The 17,110-nt window shown below is 40.4% G+C and overlaps 1 protein-coding gene across 7 annotated transcripts in view; it reads left to right on the forward strand.

Moving 5' to 3' along the window:
* Positions 1-17,110, forward strand: part of LOC121272117 (tight junction protein ZO-1-like) — a 162,124-nt gene that overhangs the window by 67,338 nt on the left and 77,676 nt on the right. The window contains exon 1 of one of the 7 annotated variants that reach the window (XM_041178575.1): positions 15,049-15,059. The exons of the other annotated variants lie outside the window; for them this stretch is intronic. The gene's annotated coding sequence lies outside the window, so the exon portion shown is untranslated. Of the gene's footprint in view, positions 1-15,048; positions 15,060-17,110 lie in introns of those variants that run through there. 7 annotated transcript variants of the gene reach the window in all.

Here is a 17,110-nt window from a genome sequence, read left to right on the forward strand (position 1 = left end):
CTTGTCCTTCTAGGTGGTAGAGCTCCAAGGTTTGGAAGATGTCGTTGAAGGAGGCTTGATGAGTTGCTGCATTGCATCTTGTACATGGTATGCATTGCTATCATCGTGTGTCGGTGATGAAGGGAGTGAATGTTTTTGGTGGTGGATGGGGTGCCAATCAAGTGGACTGCTTTGTCCTGGATGGTTTTCAATGTCTTGAGTATTGCTGGAGCTGCACTCATGCAGGCAAGTGGAGAGTATTCCATCACTATCCTGACTTGTGCCTTGTAGACGGTGGACACACTTAGGGAGGTCAGGAGGTGAGTTACTCACTGCTGAATTCCCAGCTTCTTATCTGCTTTTGTAGCCATGGTATTTTAACTAGCTGGTCTAGTTTAGTTTCTGGTCCATGGTAACCCCCAAGTTGTTAGTGGGGAGATTCATGATGGTAATGCCATTGAATATCAAGGAGAGATGGTTAGATTCTCTTTTGTTGCACATAGTCATTACTTGGCACTTGTGTGATGCAAATGTTGCTTGCCACTTGACAGCCCAAGGCTGAATGTTATCCAGGTTTTGCTGCATATGGACTTGGACTGTGTAAGTATCGGTGGAGTTGCAAATGGTGCTGAAATTTGTGCAGTCACCAGCGAACATCCCCACTTCTGACCTTATGATTGAGGCAAGGCCATTGATGAAGCAGCCAAAGATGGTTGGGCCTAGGCCACTACCCTGAGGAACTCCTGCAGCAATATCTTGGGACTGAGATGATTGACCTCCAACAACCACAGCCATCTTCCTTTGTGCTTGGTATGACTCCAACCAGTGGAGAATTTACCCCTGATTCCCATTGACTCCAGTTTTACTTGGGGTCCTTGATGCCACACTCGGTCAAATTTGCCTTGATGTCAAGGGCAGTCACTCTCACCTCACCTCTGGAGTTCAGCTCTTTTGTCTATGTTTGGACCAATGCTGTAATGAGATCAGGAGGTGAGTGGCCCTGGCAGGACCCAAACTGAACATCACTGTGCAGATTATTGCTGTGTATGTGCTGCTTGAAAGCACTGTGGATGACATCTTCCATCACTTTGCTGATGATGGATAGCATACTGGGGCAGTAATTGGCTGGGTTGGATTTGTCCTGCCTTTTGTGGACAGAACATAACTTGAGCAATATTCTATATTGTTGGGTAGATGCCAGTGTGGTAGCTGTACTAGAACGGCTTGGCTAGGGATGTGTCTAGCTTTGGAGTACTTTTGTAGGATGTTTTCAAGGCCTATTCCCTTTGGCATCCATTGCCTCCACCTGTTTCTTGATGTCATGTGGAGTGAATCGAATTGACTGAAGACTGGCATTTGTAATGCTGGGGACCTCTGGAGGAGGCCAAAATGGATCATCCACTCTGCACCTCTGGCTGAAGATGGTTGCAAATGCTTTAGCCTTGTCTCTTGCACGGATGTGCAGGCCTTAAGCATCATTGAGTATGGGGTAATTTGTGAAGCCGCTGCCTCTTATTAGTAGTTTAATTGTCCTCCATCATTCAAGATTGGATATAGCAGGACTACAGAGCTGAGATCTGATCCATTGGTTGTAGGATCACTTGGCTCTGTCTATCACACGCTGCTTCCATTGTGTGGCAAGCAAGTAGTCCTGTGTGTAGCTTTACTATGTTGCCACCTCATTTTTAGGTATGTCTTGTGCCGCTCCTGGCATGCTCTCCTGCATTCTTCGTTGAACCAGGTGGTGACAATCAACCTAGTGCCATTTGCCACGTGTTGCTCAGCATGGCTGGCTTGGGAAAAACCACCTTTGCGCACGGCCTATAAATTTTGAATTGAATTGGAAAAAATAGGCCATGAAATTGTGATACTTTAGGATTTTAAGGCATTTAATCTTTAATAATAATTTTAGTCTGTACAAACTGTTTTGATTGGTCAATTTAAGGGGTGTGCCTGGTGAGTTTGTTTGGTGGGTAGTGCTTGCCCATGTGGAGTGTGAAAGACTGGAGCGCATGGAGCATATGTGGTTGCCAGTGGTTGTCCGCAATGAGGTGGGGGTGGTTGGTGGAGAAAAATACAACAAAAGTTAAGGGGAGCTCGGCAACAAAGTTACCAGGCTAGAGAGATTGATTCCATGAGGGCTGGGATAGGATTGATGGTGATAGCAAGAGCAGAATGGGGATCGCCTGGGATGGGTGGATGAGATGAGGGAATTGGTTAAATGTGGCAAAATGGTTGCAACAATTGGTTGGAGTTATTATCCAAAAGCTATTTTTGTACTAAAATTGAGGATTCACTAAGTTTGAATGAAAAAGTTTTAGAAAAGCTGTCAGGCGAATTAAAATACATCTGTGTTGATTCCATGGACGAAGATGATGATAATAGACTGTGGAAACTTGAAGGTTTGGGCTAACTCCAATTGGCATATCACCGGACAAACTTAGACTCAAGGAAAGAGCATTTATAATGTTGCTACAAAACTTCAATCTGAAACAAGGACTTTGTCATGGAGCAAGATTGCTAGTCAGGAACCTGCTTTCTTCAGTGATAGATTCTCAAATTGTAACGGCAGATTTCAAGGAAGTAGTGTTTATTCCTCAAATAATGTTGAGCCCATCAGATATAAACATGACTTTTCGACTCAGGAAAGAACAGTTCCCAAATAAAGTTGCATATTCAATGACACAAGGCCAGACTCTTGACAGTTTGTATTTATATTCTTAAACCTGTTTTTACATATGGCCAGCTTTATGTAGCTTTTCTAGCCTGAGAAGTTTTGATGCTCTGAAAAGTATTTGGTGAAAGAATAACTAGAAACTGTATTTAAAGAAGTATTGTTGCAAAAAGATAATAATTTGACAGCAAATGTTCAGCTCTCTGCTACCAGATATATGTTTATTTGTACATTTTTCATCATAAATTTAATGTTCAATTTATTGGTTGTCACTTGAATTTTTCAGTAATACCAATCAAAGTTGTGACTTTTTCATAGTGTCACTTAAACTGTGAAATACTCCAAGTCAAATTCTAGATTCTTTTCTAAACTTGCGCTGTAACTGAATGGAGTATTTAGAGCGGTAGAACAGAGGGGAAGTACTAGCAGCTACACATCTCACTGGTGATGATGGTTGTGCGAGGAAATAGACATGATGTATTGAGGATTGCATTAAAAAAAGCATATGCATATTACATTAACTGTGACCACTGCAGTATATTGCTACATTAGCCTCATAAGAATACTACTACTACCATTAAAAGTCCTACCCCTCTTCAAGTGAAATATCCGGTATTTCAGGATAATTTAATAATGGTGACGAAGGTGCTTCTGTCAATTCAGAATCTTATGAACTATAGCCCAGCTTAGTTAATATGTTTATATAAATATAATTAGTATGTTAAATTTTCATGAAACATGCAGGTTCGTTTTTAACATTTCACCTCAGTTTACTATCACAGAGAAGAACTCAGTATACAGGGCGTACATATACCTGTAATATTTTTCACTTGAAAATAACAGCTGAAATTGACATGATCTTAAGACATTTTTACTCTGCAGACAATTAGGTAGTGTAATGCTACCACGTTTTACTATGGTGGGATTATAAACATGTTTATGGGTTCCTTCACATGCCATTCTGACTACATCAGTCTCTACAGGTCACTGACTAAATATCATGGTTCACGCCCATTGAAGGCTTGACATTCCATTGAAAGCTGGTTCAGTTTGCTTATAAATTAGACAAAGTTGTGAAATTTGGGAAACTCTAAATTCCATCTAATTAATTACAGTTTAGCATCGGGGCATTTCAATTTGAAGCTACATGTGCATTTAATTATCACACTTGTGTAGCCCTTCCTGTATTTTCTCTCTCTCTCTCTCCACCGCCCCTGCCAACCCCACCTCACCAATATAAAGCCTGTGACTTAGAAACTTGAAATTTCAAAGGTTATATCCTGATCAGGGGTTGAAGCTGAACTGAAAGAGTACTTGGTTGCAGTGAAACTTGTTGCACAATACTTGCTGCACCCACGGAGTTCACTCTCAGTCGCATGACTGTTGCAATGGGGCTGGAATGTGTCAAGTTAGATAAACTAATCTGCAGTAAACTTGAATATGAAGTTGACTAAGGTAAATGTTATCTTTTGAAGTAAATGCCTGATGCAGTCGGGGTTTGTATAAGGGGTGGTTAATCAAATTTAGGGTATACAGGTCAAACAAAAGCAAAAGGTCCATTTCATTGTTAAATGGATCCAGGTGCTTTCCATGCACTAGTTTTATTGGAATGCTTTTCTAAATACAAAATGCAGACACAGCTGTTTTTTCAGCTGGAGTTTATTGGGTCCATATGGTGTTTTGAGCCTTGATACTTTTTATAGAAAGTGTAGTACATATGTTCCAACAAAGGAAAATGTTGTTTGAGTCACATCAGTTACCTGAATGAACATCAGTGTAGACAGATATTAGAAAAGGCAACTTACGACATACTACTTTGATGGTGTGAAAAATTTGCGTGTACAGTAGCACCAGTAGTGAATGGGTTTTTGTATAAAAGGAGTTCCAAAGATTTTTATAAAAGTAAGATACTGCGGATGCTGGAAATCTGAAACAAAAACAGAAAATGCTGGAAAAGCTCAGCAGGGCTAACAGCCTCTGTGGAAGAAAGACAAGAGTTAACGTTTTGAGTCTGTTTGAGTCATATGGACTCAAAATGTTAACTCTGCCTTTTTCTTCAAAGATTTTTTATTGAGCTTGCTGTTGTGGTGAATTATGAATGAAAGCAGGGCTAACTAACATTTTCATTTTTAAAATTTTACTTTTTCATTTTTTACTTTTTATCCACTTTAATTTTATTTATTTTCACTTGTATTCGTTGTTTTATTTTCAATCTTTTTCCCACCACCGTCCTCTCACCGCATCCACCCCCACTGCCTCAACCCCAGCCCTACAAGGACCATCTGTCACTTGTTCATGTTGTTCTTTCCAGAGTGATTACCCTTGTCCTGCTGTTATCACATTCTGCTTTCTGACCTTAATGCCACCATCAGCACCTCCTTTAGCCAGTACCACTGCCATTAACACCTCTTTGTCCTTTTGTTCATGACAACACTGGCAATCTCTCCTTTGTCTCCACCTATCACTGGCCTTCTATCCAGCTTCACCTGCTCCACCCTCCTTTAAACAGTATAAATTTCATTACATTTTTACTTCTCTTTAGCTCTGAAGATGTTGTTAAACCTGCTGAGATTTTCTAGCATTTTCTGTTTTTGTTTCTAGCTAACATTTTGCTAGTTTCCCTTTACTTTGCTGTAAACTTATTTTTAGCATGTGGAATAAAGGTCAAATTAACATACTTACATATAGACTCTTCTGTTTACTGCAAAGTTGTTCTAGTAAACCACTTTTCAGTGTTCATAACTATTCTGGAACTTGTTAGCTTGTTCTGTTCTTTGAAAATGGCTTTCCAGTTTAATTTGGAGTTTTTGGCTTGTATTTTATAGACTGTAAGTAATTTGAACATGGCTATATTGGTGTATTTCTGTCTGGATTTGTGAACTGTCAAGAAAGCAATCTGGCAAAGACCTTTGGAAATGCAGCTTTTTGTGTAATAAAGGTTTTGTGTGATTTAGTATCTTCATAGCTGTGCTTGAATTAAACTAGTATTTTAACAGATTTCGAAAATGGTTTCACTGCAGATTTGTGAATTTAATGAAAGAATTGCTGCTCTGATTTGAGTAAAGGCTGAGTTGATGTCAGTATAGTTGATGCCAACAAATCAGAGCCTAAATTGCTGACTACCTTGTGGCAAAATATGTTTCATAAGTCATTATTATAACTTTGGTGGACTTGAGAACTGCTCTTTTGATGCCTATTGCATTGATTGGAAAATTTCAACCCTTCCTTGCTGCAGCAAACCAAAGACCAATCGACAAAGAAGTCTAAGCAAGATCATTTCCTGAGTTTGCAGTGATAACAGTTCAGAAGCTGAAGTACTTTAAAACTTGTACTGATTATCACTCCTTTACTGATGGATCATTGGGAAGTATCAAGGATCAGAGGGACCTTGGTGCGCATGTCCCCCGGTCCCTTAAGGTAGCGGGACAGGTAGATAAGGTGGTTAAGAAGGCATATGGGATACTTGCCTTTATTAGCTGAGGCATAGAATATAAGAGCAGGGAGGTTATGCTGGAACTGTGTAAAATGCTGGTTAGGCCACAGCTAGAGTATTGCGTGCAGTTCTGGAATCCTCATTATAGGAAGGACGTGATTGCACTAGAGAGAGTGCAGAGGAGATTTACCAGGATGTTGCCTGGGCTGGGGAATTTTAGTTATAAGGAGAGATTGGACATACTTTGGACATATTTTCCTTGGAGCAGAGGAGATTGAGGGGGGATGTGATTGAGGTGTATAAAATTGAGGGGTATAGATAGGGTAGACAGGAAGGAACTTTTCCCCTTGGTGGAGGGATCAATAACCAGCGGGCACAGATTTAAGATAAGGGGCAGGAGGTTTAGAGGGGATGTGAGGAAGAATTTTTTCACCCAGAGGGTGGTGGGAATCTGGAACTCATTACCTGAAAGGATGGTAGAGGCAGAAACCCTCATAACATTTAAGAAGTATTTGGATATGCACTTGCGATGCCATGGCGTACAGGGCTATGGGCCTAGTGCCGGAAAATGGGATTAGAATAGTTAGGTGCTTGTTTGACTGGCACAGACTCGATGGGCCCAAGAGCCTTTTTCTGTGCTGAAGACCTCTATGACTCATTGTGCATTGGGATGTTTTACTACACTAAAGATGTTCATGTATAAGCATCTTGAATCTGTGTGCTCTTGCTCTCCAATTTGCCCATTATAAGTTCCTGTGTCTACAATTACAAAGCACATTGTTTATCTTATGTCACTGTCATGTTGCATATTTCTCCACCTCCAAGGAGTGATGTTCGATTTTGCATTTCCCAGCCCCTCATCCAATATTGTATAGATTTTTATGTTCCAACCAATTTTTCTTGCTGAATTACTGCATGTTTTACTATTTAATCAGAGTATTATGTACATAAAAACTGAATGTATGACTTATAGATAGACATTGAATTTAGTGTGCACTGTCTGGTCTAGTTATTCCCTGCTCTGTAACCTCACCTCACCCAAAGATTACATTTGGTTTTGACTCCACATGTTCTTCATTGTGGGAGATGAAATATTGTAGTGATATTCGACAAAACTTCCCAAACCAGCAGCCTCTACTGTCTAGTAGAGACGGGCAGCCAGCACAAAGGAACACTGCCACCTGCAAGTTCTCTTCCAAATCACACACCACCTTGGCTTGAAGATATATTGTCATCCCTTCGTCATTATTGGAGCAAATCCTGGAACTCCTTCCTTAACAGCAGTGTGAGTGTACCTACACCACGTGAACTGCAGCAGTTCAAGACCACTCACCACTACCTTCTAAAGGGCAATTACAGATGAGCAATAAATGTTGGCATTGCCAGTGATGCTGATCTACCATGAAAAGGTTTAGAAAAAACGAATCCAGGACTTCAGTGAATGATGGAAATGATGCGGATATAAACAGGTTTTTAATTCTCGCATCTTCCAAGCTGTGGCTAGGAGGAAACGATGTTTATCAAATGAGTCAGTTCCCATGGAGTCAAATATATATAGACAAAGCTGGTGGAAATCTGCTTAGGCAGTGGATTGGAAGTACTAAGTTAAGTCTAAAATGATCTTGTGTTGTATCAAGTATCTCATGCACCAATCCTTTAGGTCTTTCAGAATGTTATCTGTTGAATATGTCTGCTATTCAGGCCTGAATAATTTAATGTCCTTGTGTTTGCCTTGAATCAAGGATAATTATCAATTTATCTTTCAATGGTATCTGCAGTAATTTATTTCTCTGAGAATTGCATAAATAAGAAAACAAATTTTGTGCTGTCTTGGAAAGAATGGACCTGAAAAGTGGATTGATATTTTCTCATTCCACATTTTTCTTACCCAACCAAAACTTTGAGGGTTGATTCAGCCCCTGTTGAGAGTACTTTCTATTTGATATAGTAGACATGAGCAATGCAGCTTGTATTTATGCCTTTCCATTAAAAACTGATTTCTGTTTGTGTCTGAATAATTTTGGCAAGGCCTTATATTTTAGAGGGCCTAGTCATTAACTCTCAAAGTCACACTTGCCTTAATCAGCACTTTGCATTTGTGTGAAGCCTTTATTGTAACAATTATCTCCGTGAAACAAATGTTTCACGGGGACAAAACAGTAATATGGCAATGCTAGAACAATTAAAGAGCTGACCATTGGCATGGCAGTTTTGGGTATTGAGCTTTTCGAAAATGGGGAGAGAAGTGGAGAGGTATTTAGGGAGAGAGTTCCCGAATGTCAGGCAAAACAGCTGAAGGTTGTGCATCCCAAAATGGAGTGAGTAAAGGCAAGGCCAGAGTTGGAAGAGTGGTTGGTGTTTAAGAGATTAGGGGAGGATGTATAAGTAGATGGGGAGGGATTGAGACCATAGTTTATGTTGTTGAATTCAAAATCCTTATTTAGTGCTTATTTAATGAAGCATCCCAAGGTGCTTTGTAGAAGCATTACAAATAAAATGACTCTGAACTACTTAAGGAGATATTGGGTCAGACGACAAAAAAGCTTGGTCAAAGAGGTAGATTTTAGGGAGCCTCTTAGAAGAGGAAAACGAGTTGGAAAGGTATAGGGAGGAAATTCCAGACGGGGCCTAGGCAACTGTGGGCAGAGCCACCAATGGTGGGGCAATTAAATTTGGGGATGTACAAGATGCCAGAATTGAAGGAGTGCAGATATTGTGAAGGGTTCTGAGGCTGGAGGAGATTAGAGATTGGGATTTGAAAACAATTTGAGAATTTTAAAATGAAGATGTTGCTTGACTGGGAGCCATTGTAATTCAGCGAGCACAGGGGTGATAGTAAACGGGACTAGCTACGAGTTAAAATACAGGCAGCCTAGTTTATGGAGGGTAGAATGTGGGAGACCAGCTAGGAATGCATTGTCCAGTCTAGGGGTTATGAAAGCATGAATGAGGGTTTCAACAGCAGATGACCTGAGTCAGGAGTGAAGTCCACTGATGTTGCAGAGGTGGAAATAGGCGGTCTTAATGGTGGCTGAATATAAGGAGCTAATCTTGGACTGTTAGCAGGGAGAGGGCTGATGTCCGTAGTTGAGGATCAGAGTTGGGAGTGGGGACTGAAACAATGACTTCAGTCTTCCCAGTGTTTAATTAGAGGAAATTTCTGCTCTTCCAGTGCTGAATGATGGATAAGCAGCCTGATTATTTAGCAACAATGGAGCAGTTGAGGGAGGTGGTGATAAGGTAGAGCTGAAGAGAGAGGAACGGTTTACAATATTAGCTAATATGGAGGCCAGGAGGGAAAACTGGGTGGTCAGTAGTGGGAATTGGACTGAGCGAATAGGTGGTGAGTCTTGTGGACAAGATGAGTTCAAAGAGGGCTTGAGGGGAGACAAGAGAAGTGAGAGGAAGAGCGATTCAATGTCGAGGTTTCCAAGGATGCAGGAAAGGACTTGGCCACTGCAAGCAGAAAGGTTTGGAAGAGCTGAAGTTGGTGTAGGATGGATTTGAGGAGGCTGATGGAATAAGAGTTTCAACAGCGTTGGGTGTCCAGTGGGTGCCAGTATGCAATTTTATAAGATTGGTTATGAACTATGAAGTTAAGTTTGGGATTAAACAGGGCAATGGTTTTGCTGTCTGAAGAAGCAGCTAAGGTGGGGGAATGAATGTGAGGGCTGTAGTTAACTATTTGATGTAAACCAAACAGTGGCATTGGCCTCGATATTAAGCTGCAGAAGATTCTGGCTGAATCCAGGACCTGATTTCAGATAAGGAGGCTGTCATAGAATTGATGGTGGTAGTGAGATATAGCTGGAAGGAAACCTAATATCTTCAAATATACTAAGACATTACATGTAGATGAAGACCAAAAGGAAACTCAGGATTCATACTCAATTGTTTCCTGCAGCGATTGTGGTCCAGAGGGAAGAGAAGCCCTTCAAGAGATGTGCTCGTTACATTAAGATAGGCAGGATTGAAATCAATTGAGTAAAAGTCATAAAGAAATGATGATAGAAGAAGCAGTGATCAACTGTGTTGAATGCTGTGAAGAGATCAGTGAGAAGAAACAAGGATTGTGCACAAGCCAGTCTCTGTGCAGTGAACAGGACTGAACTGGGACCGAAGGGATTCATATGGGAAATTATGGTTGAGATAAGAATTGACCTGGATGTGGTAGTGGCGACCTAAGATAGGAAAGAGAGGGTAGAGATGCATGGTAATTTAGAGGACAGATGTTGAAAATAAGTATTTTGAAGGATTGAGTAAATCTACCTTATACAAGGTCTTAATCATAATGAGATGAGAAATTTCTTCACTGAAAGGATTGTGAACCTTTGGAATTTTGGAAAAATGGCCAGATGTCTGCTTTGTAGTTGTTGTCCATCTTGCATATGTTTTTCATTTGGGACAGCTGATGCTGCTAATTATAGTGAGAAGGGAAAAAGACCAGTGATATTCAAATGGATTGTAGAAAACTACTGTGTGATGACTTTTCTGTTCCAGTTCAGTGTAAAAATTACAAATGGAGAGGAGGACATTGATGTGAGATAGGCATTAGATTAGAGAGAGACTGCATTTGTATAGCACTGTTCATCAGGTCAGGATATCCCAAAGCGCTTTATAGCCAATGAGGTACTTTTTGAAGTGTAATCACTGTTGTAGTGTAGTTAGTAAATGCTAGAATGGTAGGACTCACTTTCTGTGCACGTAAAATGCTGGTGTGAGCCAAGTTTTACAATAGAAATTATTCCTCCCATCCTTATGTCATCAGCTTTTATCAAGTAATGGTGACATGCATTGCTTTGACTTGCACTTTAAAACTCTCTAAAGTCCTGGCATGATCCTGATCTCTGATAACCATATAAAGCCCCTGTTTGGTTTGACATTATGATTAATGTAAAATGCAAATCTGTGGCGACTGATACTGAACACTTCAGGATTTCAAGTTACATACTGTTTCTCAAAATATGAAATTTTTTTATGCGTTATAAAGATCATGAAACAGCAACATTGCAGCATCGAGTTCAATAAATGAGAACTAAGGTAATAGTGATGTGAAAGTTTTCAAATTTTTACTCTAATTTGGTTTTATCTGTCAAGCGGCTTACAAAGTAAGCAGGCCTTCATGTCACTAATCTTATTGGTATTGGTTTGAATGGAGTGAGTTTGGCAGACAGCTTAGCCAGCATTTGGAATGTGCCACCTGTGTACCAATTGGAGTGCTGCTTTGGTTTAGATGAGTTATGTCAGCACAACCTAGGAGTTAATCCTGTAGAGGTGAAATGAGGGTATACTTCCCCCAATAGTTCCTTGCAATACTAAACTATCAACATCCTGGGGGTTACCATTGACCAGAAACAGAACTGGACTAGCCATATAAATACTGTGGCTACAAGAGCACAGGTCAGAGGCTTGGAATCCTGCGACGAGTAACTCACCTCCTGACTCCCCAAAGCCTGTCCACCTCTTCAAGCCACAAGTCATTCAGGAGTGTGATGGAATACTCCCCACTTGCCTGGATGAGTGCAGCTCCAACAACACTCAAGAAGCTTGACACCGTCCAGTACAAAGCAGCCTGCTTGATTGGAACCACATCCACAAACATTCACTCCCTCCATCACCGACACACAGTAACAGTAGTGTGTTCCATCCACAAGATGCGCTACAGGAATTCACCAAGGTTCCTTAGACAGCACCTTCCAAACCCACAACCACTACCATCTAGAAGGACAAGGGCAGCAGATGGATGGGAACACCACCACCTTGAAGTTCCTCCCCAAGTCACTCACTATCCTGACTTGGAAATATATCGTTGTTCCTTCACTGTCACTGGGTCAAAATCTTGGAACTCCCTTAATAGCATGGGTATACTGACACCACATGGATTGCAGCAGTTCAAGAAGACAGCTCACCATCAAGGGCAACTAGGGATGGGCAATAAATGCTGGCCCAGCCAGAATAAAAAATAAATAAACAATGCAGACCAAGAAAATCCCAATCTTTGCCAGACACTAGATGGATTTTCGTAATGAATTTCTATAATATTTGAACCATACTTAAAGATATCCAGTATAGTCAGAGGACAAATGTATGCAACAAATGAGACTTGAAATTAGTGTAGTCCCTGACCATTTGCAGATTTGGGCACTTGATTTTTAAAGTATTTTGCAGGCTGTAAGATCTTGTTTTGACTAATGGAACAGAGCTTTTTTACTGCATTGTTTTGTTCTGGTGAAAATCATGATAGGGTGTAGTTAAGTTTTCCCTAGCAATAAGACCAGTTACAAGAAAAGACACAAAAGATGAGATGGGGCAATTTGTTTTTGCATTGAGTTGAACAAAGCCTGCAGCTGTGTATATAAACATGGGAAGTAAATGTTATGCTATATAGCTTGATTATTTTCAAACATACATCACTTGACAAGTTTGAAAATACTCTAAAGGCATTATGCTCTGTGGGCATTACTTTGGCTCAGAGTGTTTATGCCATCAAGCAGTGCTGCACCTGAGATTTTGCATTCAGACTGTTGACTTTAATTATGTGTATTTTTTCAATATCTCACTATGTGCCAACTATGGCTGAGAGCTGGTAAACTGTTCCTAGGTTATTTGCAATGTTTTATCAACTAGCATGCTTATCTTAGGATCAAGGCAAAATACTGCGGATGCTGAGAATCTGAAGAAGACTCATTCAACTTGAAATGTTAACTGTTTCTCTCCCCATAGATGCTGCCAGACTTGCTGAATTTTCCAGCACTTTGTTTTTAATATATGCTTGAATTAGGAAATCTGCAATGATCAACTGATGACAGACTCTCCAATTTTCCGTTGCCCTAGGAAGTCTGGATTCTTGAGATCTAGCATGGTAGCTGATATAGATATCGCCTGTTTAAAGCGCTTTCTAATAGCGCATTTTCATCCTGGCACTGTTACTGTGCATGGGCCAAGAACTGCATTGTAATTACACATGCTCAGTCTGTCTTTTTAAAATACTTACCACCCCTTCGCTCACTGCCTCTCCTCAACCCCTCACTCCCTAACGCTCGCTGCTTCCTGTTTGCCTCATTTGCCACCACTCTTTTGTGCTCTCATTATGAGCGAGAGGGGTGGTGAGTAGGAGAGAGCAAGGGCTGAAGAGATGGTCACCGAGGGGGGACAGGAGAGGAAAGTGGTGAGCAGAAGTGAGTGAGGGATTTGGGCGTGAGGTGGTGTTATGACATGGCAGATGGTGTGTGCCAGGCAGACCAAATCTACAAGTGAAACTTGGTTACGCTATCACAGTGGTTTTGCAATTTGTATTTATTATGAGAAGATGTGTGCACTGAATTCAGAAGTAATGAGTCCACTAAGACCTTTAGAGATTTTAAAAACTAAATTTAAGTATTTATTAACAAAAGAAAAGGTTTCAAGCACATACAAGCACCTAAGGCTACAATTACTTAATAACAACTCCTCAAATTTCTAATTACCCTGACTCCCAGTTATATAGCCCCTTTAAGGCAACAGTCCAAAATAGATTTTAGATTTTTTAAAAAAACAGCAAGTTAACACAATACCCACTTGACAGCGGAATTCCAAACGGCTTTCTCCAACTTCAGTTATTGGACACAGTAGACTTACGCACAAATGGCTGGAGGCTTCTTCAAGGCTGTTTTGCAGGCTTCTGTTAGATCTTACATGGCCCCTAACATAGCCTTTCGTTCTCCTTTATATATGTTTCTCTCTCTTTAATATGTAAATTCCATTGTTCCATATGTCTCATGTTCCCATAATATAAAAACTTTCATGTTGCCAATATTATCAGTAACCTTTGGGGAAAAATAAACACATTGCTTAGTCTTGTCCATCTGGCTAGATGTAAACAGACTATAACATCCCTTTGAAATCCAAACAATCCCTTCACTTATCTGAAAATGCTAATTCCCTTCACCCCTTACGTGCCAAGACAGCATCCATGTTTACTCATTAACATTTCAAGTACATTTCTACACCTAGCTTCTTTAGATAAGTTCAAGCTTGCAGTCTACCTGACTCCAAATGTAATTAAATCTCTCAGAACCATCTACGCTCACACCCATAAACCTACTTTACAACAAACCAGAAAAATATTATGAAAATTATTATACTTTCATAACAGCGGCAAGTGGGAGTGTGAAGGGCAGCGAGTGGGAGAGGGGGTCAGGAGAGGGAAGTGGCAAGCGGGAGCTAAGTAGTAAAAGCAGGAGTGGTAAGTAGAAAGTAGAAAAAATTTTTAGGCCCATTAGGTTCAATACAGCCAATGGGTTTTTAATGTAAGGGTTACAGTTCAGGAAGGTAACCTACCTTTACACGCTTTGAGAAAGTGATTTTTGTTTAGCACACTTTTTTAGGAACACATTAAGGAGTGCTGAACAAGGCATAGCTGTACTACAATTGGGAACCACACCCATTACTGTAGCCTGCTATGGGGCATTGGTGTTCAAGCCAATTGTATCACTGTAGAATTTTTTTATGTAGCTGGAAAGGAAATAACACTTCATATGCATTTATAACTCCAGACTAACCACTTTACCAGTAGGATCTTAAACTGTGAAAGAATGTTACACTTTGTAGAAACAAACCTATCCTGAAGGGGACAGATTTGGAAGATCTCAGTTTGTTGCAGCTAGCACATGTTCTGTGCTTTTGCTACAAGTCCTTCCACAGAATCTTAGCATTAGAGTTCATAATCTATGATCCTGAATTCTTCACAAAGTTTAAAATAGTTGGAATTATAAACTCATTGAACTCTGTCCAGAATTTACCACAAGAGGAATAGCCACATCTGGTGGTGAAAATGTAGTACAACAAGTTAAGCGTCTCAATGGCAGCAACATAGGCTTGAAGTTGAACACCTGCCATTGAAGGTGTGTTTATGCACATTCACCATGTAGGGTGACCTCTCTTTGAAAGCACATAGCTTTTAATTGTTAATGTGAAAGGTCAACAAAAATTGTGGTAAGATGTCTTGCATGTTTATATGTTTATTGATGTGTAGATGTATATATTCTTTTCATTCTTGGGATCTGAGTATCACTGGCTAGGCCAGCATTTATTGCCCATCCTTAGCTGTCCCACCATGATTAAACAAATGCTTTGATCAGGCAGTTCAGAGGGAAACTGGGGTTCCTTCCCTTAAGGACATTAGTGAGCCAGTTGGGTTTTTTGTGACCATCTGACAACTTCTTAGTGACTTTTGAAATTTATTTTGATTTTGAAACTACCTGTATTCCGTTGCTACTCTTTGATGAAATGGTCCAGAGGATCTGGAAATAAGATTAGTTAGTTAATACTCTACCAATACCATTCTGATTTGGCATAACGTTAATAACTGACAGATGGAAGGGAATAGAGGTGCCGCTTAGAGTATCTCACACATATGTAAACTTCCTCTGCAAAAACAGTGAGTGATTTGTTCCCAGCCAAACATTATCATTTTGAATCCATGCTGTGTAAGTTCCCAACAGTCGGCACTATTCGTACTTCCTGTGTAGTCAGAAGTGAATTTTCTAAAGCAACTAGGTAAAAATAGCTTGAGATATAATTCTCTTCTCCCCACCACCCCCTGCCATCATTCAACCCTGGCCTTCCTTCTAAACCCACCATCAAAAATATCTGCCTCTGCGCATCTTTATGCCTCTGAGGAACCATTCTACTTTCTTCCAAAACTTGAATTCTAAATGAGGCTAACAGATTGAATTTCCTGTGGCGTACTGCTTAACACAATCTGTAGAATTTCTTTGTGCTATTTTAATGCAGCTATTTACTTGTTCACTTTGAATTTCAAACACATGCCGCCAGTCATCCAGGGTAATGCTCTGGGGACCCAGGTTTGAATGCCACCATGGCAGATAGTGAAATTTGAATTCAGCAAAAATCTGGAATTAAAAGTCTAATAACCACAAATTCATTGCCGATTATTGTAAAAACCCATCTGGTTCATGAATGTCCTTTAGGGAAGGAAATCTGTGATCCTTACTTGGTCAGCAATGTGGCTGACTCTTAAATGCCCTCTGAACAAGGGCAGATAGGGATGGGCAATAAATGCTGGCTGAGCCAGAGATGCCCACATCCAATGAATAAAAAAAAAGTCAGTGCATATTGAAGGAGACTATCCGTTGGAGGGATGCAGAAAAAAAGAGAATGAAACTAACTGGATAGATCCTTAAAAGAATTATTTGTTTATATTTTTATCTCTCTCAGAAATGTGGCTAAAACATTCTTCTATCAGTTTAAGGATTTAAAAAATATATATATAAAAACAAAAAACTGCGGATGCTGGAAATCCAAAACAAAAACAGAATTACCTGGAAAAACTCAGCAGGTCTGGCAGCATCGGCGGAGAAGAAAAGAGTTGACATTTCGAGTTCTCATGACCCTCCAACAGAACTGCTGAAGGGTCATGAGGACTCGAAACATCAACTCTTTTCTTCTCCGCCAATGCTGCCAGACCTGCTGAGTTTTTCCAGGTAATTTTGTTTTTGTTAAGGATTTTTTTTAATTGATTTGCTCATTGGATGTGGGCATTTGCTGGCTAGGCCAGTATTTATTTCCCATCCCTAATTGCCCTTGAGAAGGTGGTGGTGAGCTGCCTTCTTGAACTGCTGCAGTCCATGTGGTATAGGTACACCCACATTGCTGTTAGGAAGGTAGTTCCAGGATTTTGACCCAGTAACAGTAAAGGAACAGTGATATGGTTCCAAGTCAGGATGGTGTGTGGCTTGGAGGGGAACTTGCAACTGGTGGTGTTTCAATGCACCTGCTGCTCTTGTCCTTCTAGGTGGTAGAGTTCACAGGTTTGGAAGGTGCAGTTGAAAGAGCCTTGGTGAGTTGCTGCAGTGCTTCTTGTAGGTGGCACACATTGCTGCCATTGTGCTTCAGTGATGGTGGGAGTGAATGTTTTTGGTGGTGGTTGGGGTGTCAATTAAGCAGGCTGCTTTGGCATGGGTTAAGTCAAACTTTTTGAGTGTTCTTGGAGCTGCACTCCTGATTTGTGTCTTGTAGATGGT

This window comes from Carcharodon carcharias, chromosome 32 (assembly GCF_017639515.1).
Source record: "Carcharodon carcharias isolate sCarCar2 chromosome 32, sCarCar2.pri, whole genome shotgun sequence".
In the NCBI taxonomy this organism is placed as follows: Eukaryota; Metazoa; Chordata; class Chondrichthyes; order Lamniformes; family Lamnidae; genus Carcharodon; species Carcharodon carcharias.